Source organism: Apium graveolens, chromosome 7, assembly GCF_009905375.1.
Source record: "Apium graveolens cultivar Ventura chromosome 7, ASM990537v1, whole genome shotgun sequence".
Lineage (NCBI taxonomy): Eukaryota > Viridiplantae > Streptophyta > Magnoliopsida > Apiales > Apiaceae > Apium > Apium graveolens.
This window is the reverse complement of record NC_133653.1, coordinates 259252587-259256908: the sequence shown is the minus strand read 5'-3', so window position 1 is coordinate 259256908 and position 4322 is coordinate 259252587.

Here is a 4322-nt window from a genome sequence, read left to right as displayed (position 1 = left end):
CCAACTCAAAAAAAAGAAGTTTTACATTAGCACTAAGATGCAACTGGTGATACTGGATCAACCGCTTCGCACAATTTCCTGGAACAAAATTTAGGGGTCCATTGTTTAAACCTTTTCCCATCAAATTCTGGCATCCAGAACACAGGGCGCTTGATGTGCTGAAAAGAAAACAGACACAAATTAATCTTCCAGCGTGGACTTTCAAATTAGCAATACTGATTTGGTACTCCAAAACATGTATATGCTTACAAAACATTCATACTGCTCAGAATCTTTCTCCAAGTAAATACCAGATACCTTAATAATGTTAGTATCCAACTCTGAACATTAAAAAGGGAATTCTCCGATCAAGCTTGAAAGAACAAGCTAAACCTTATATTTTGAGTTAGATTTTTGGAGTTACTGATATTTTGGTAGTTCGTATTAAATGTCTATAAAAATATACATGATAACCTAGTAACTAGTAAGGAGGTTGTCACTACTATATATTGAATTCTAGCCCTAACAACCACGAAATGATTCTTGCATCACACCTGTAGCAGTAAATATTAATATTAATATAATAATACAAATAAATTAAAATTGTTATTATTATTATTATTATTGCTATTATTAAATTAATACACATATATGCAAAAACTACAAAGATAAAGAGAGGTTACTTTATATATTTTCGTAAGAAAATAATCAATAAGACAAAATAATTCGGCAAGAATTTCGAAAAACAAGATTCGTAATTATTCATCAAAAACAACATAGGCACGTTAATTATTTCCCTCAACGTACTACCTTCTTAATCTCATTGTTTTTCATATATCAAGAGGGCAAAATCCTGTCAAATCACAGGGTTAAAATTAGTTTTGCTATGTTTTTGTAATATTATATATTTACATGACAGTTAAACTTTTGGAGCAATTTAATTGCATTTTGACAATAATCATATAAGTAATATATGTCAATTGTCGACTACATGCTCAAACCATATTAACTTGTTCCTTTTAAACATTTTACCATATATATTCTATATAGATCTAGATAAATTTATAAAGAAACATAATTTGGATATTGGTAGCCAAGGGTGGATTAACAATTTTCGTACAGCGCTTACGAACGAAACAAATGCTACCAATTAGGTATTTTTAGATTATAATCAATTCAGGACTAAACATTAAAAGATTGAAATCAAAAAATTGTATATGTAGAAATTTAGAAACGATCTAGTCTTTACATTTCAACGTAATTCTATGGTGTCACATAAACGAACAGGCACCATTCAGAGAAATAAGTCATCGAATATCAAAAAGAACATAAAACAAAGTGAAACAATACTCACCAAAGACATTTTGAAGACATGGCCACAGAAAAATCGACTCACTTTGTTGTGCGGAAGAGTAGAAATGAAGGGAATGAAAAAAGGAACACTAACTTTTCTGCAATTGAGGATGCAGTATTATTAGGTATTATTTTGAGGTCATCTTGTTTTGTCAATTTATTATTTAAAAGTTGGTGAGGGGTAAAAGATATAACTGTATCATAAACAGTATTAGAATTTTATGTAGTTATGTTTTGAAAGTCTATGCTATTAAATGCCAAAAAAGGATTAAAAATTGAACATGGAAAAAATAACAAAAAAGAAGGTTCACGTGAAAACAGGTGCTAAACAACTAAACCAAGGATTTTCCTAATGCATGACGAACATTGTTTGGATAACAATTCATTTTAGCGAAAAAATTAATTTAAAGAGTTGATCAAAGTCTAAAAATTATTAAGATTACATTTCATTTTATATATGAAATCCTTGATTCTAATCATAATTATTAAAAAAATACATTTAATCAATTTGTAGTTCTTGATACTAACAAGCTACCACAATTAAATGATAAAAATCTTCAATATTAAACAACTACCAGAGTTAATACATTCTCAATCACCCGCTAACTTTATTCGCAAAAAAGGTAAAAAGTAAAACTTTTAATATTTTCATCCACAACATTGTCGTTTTCCTTAAAAAAAAGTTGTCAACAAGTTTCATATAAAATTAAGAATCAACAAAAAGGTGATTTACAAATATAAGTTGAGTAGAGCTGCCAGTGAACATCTCGGGACCGGTTGGCAAGGATGCTACTTATCATCTTGTGATTTTAAAAATCATCTTTTGAAGTAAAAGTTAAATTAATTTATTCAAATTCAATTTGGAGCTTTTTATTATTGTAATTCTTTAAAATTTTATTTTTAAGAAAAAATATTGATTTAAATGGAAAAAAACCTTGCGAAAGTTTTAATATCATAAATCATATTTTCTATAAATCAGCATCCCCGTCAATTGGTATCAGAGCCACTATTTTTGCTACATAATCAATGGTGAATCCATTACTTCGCTGACAGTTACCTCACCTTTATTCCCATGTAACTACCTCTCCCGAAAAAGTTGTTACCTTCACAAAATATATTTTCCAACCCTGCCAAAAACCTTATTGTCAGCCGAAAATAAGTTATTCGAAAATTTTTCAAGCACTTATCAAGCATCCTATAATTTATTTTTATTTTTTATCTTAGGTAACCCGCAGTCGCTACCCTTCGGGTGCACACTGGATAAACCCCACGGGTTCACGTAATAGTCTGCAAACCACGTGAACCAAGGTAACCGCATTTAAGCGACAGGCTCGGGTTTAGGAGGGATAATCATAAATTCTTCTCCCGTGGATTTATTTTTGCTAAGCAAGAATCCTATAATTAGACCTCAATAAATAAGAAGTTAAGGATCGGGGATTGAGACCACAAGAAAACTAAAAATAAAAGTAGATGTTTCTTATAAAGTATTTTATCCATATGGCACATATAGTTAAACATGATATGAAGAGGATAAATATTAAAGTAATCAGTTCAAGGAATGAAGTGTTTTTTGTACCATGTACAAAACAATCAAGTACTCACAATATTATTGTTAGACATAATATTTAATTGTCATGTTCCTCAACCAAAATATTCTTTCAAAGAGACATATAGTGGTAGAAACTATGTATATCCACCATGGATGATTGAAGATAAATTATCTTGGGGTTATGCAATAAACAAGTTAAGCTACATGTATTTCATATGTTCTATACCAATAAAGTCAATGATATTGCTAAAAAATGGTTTATTGATAAATTTCTCCTTGGTTGCATTTTTTAGTTCGAAAGATTACTAACATGGTCATATATGATATTCACCCCATAAAACTTGGTCGTATCATTTTGGGGAGTCCATAGCTTTTCCATCAAGATGCGCCTCATTTTGTAAGTGTCGACACATTTATTCGTCAAAATATGTGATAAATATACTCCTACTAGTACTAGACATATGTGTAAAGTCTCGAAGAAACTATTTGGAAGCAAAACAAAAGACTCGTATACTCCTATTAGTACTAGACATATTTCTAAAATTCTTGAAACTATTTGGAAGCAAAACAAAAGACTCTGTATACTCCTAATAATACTAGACATATTTCTAAAATTCTTGAAACTATTTGGAAGCAAAACAAAAGACTCTGCAAGCCTAATATTTAGAAGTTTTCTAAAACAAATTATCTATTTTATTATAATATTACCAGATTACGATATTAGAAAAAATTTGTATTATTTGATAAGGAAGTGCTAATATTATTATATATAGGATCCAAAAGATTATAATTATTGATATAGAAATTACATTATATGTTCTGTGTGAGGTTATTACACGCACTTGTGATATTCACTCCAAAAAAACTTGGTCGTATCATTTTAGGGAGTTCATGGGTTACCAATCGGAAATCAGTGTTATTTTATAAGTGTAAGCACACACATATATATAATAGGCAAATGATCAATTAGAACCTAAACTTAAAATAGAAATTAGAAACTAATCTAAGCCATTAGATCAATCTAACCTAATGGCCCCCTAAAAGAACCACACCCAACTAATCTACACCCTGCCACACACAATCTCAGCCTTTTTTCTCCATTTTTAATTTGATTTTTAACGTCAAACGGTAATTTGTTTTAAAATCCGACTTCACTGTATTTTTCTTCATCTCTCAATGATCGATTTGCATACCATTTATGATATATTTCAAAATAATTTAAAATAAAATATTATTTGATTTCTAGTTTCTATTCCAAAATTGGTTTCTATTAGAGTAACTCCTATATATATACTAGTCTCTAACCCGTTCGATGCACAGATTGCTTTTAACACTCGAGTAATTTTTAATAATATGTTTTATCTTAAAATTATTGATATATTAATATAAATTTTCAATAGTTGAAAAATAAATTGAAGAACATAATACGTTATAATAATAT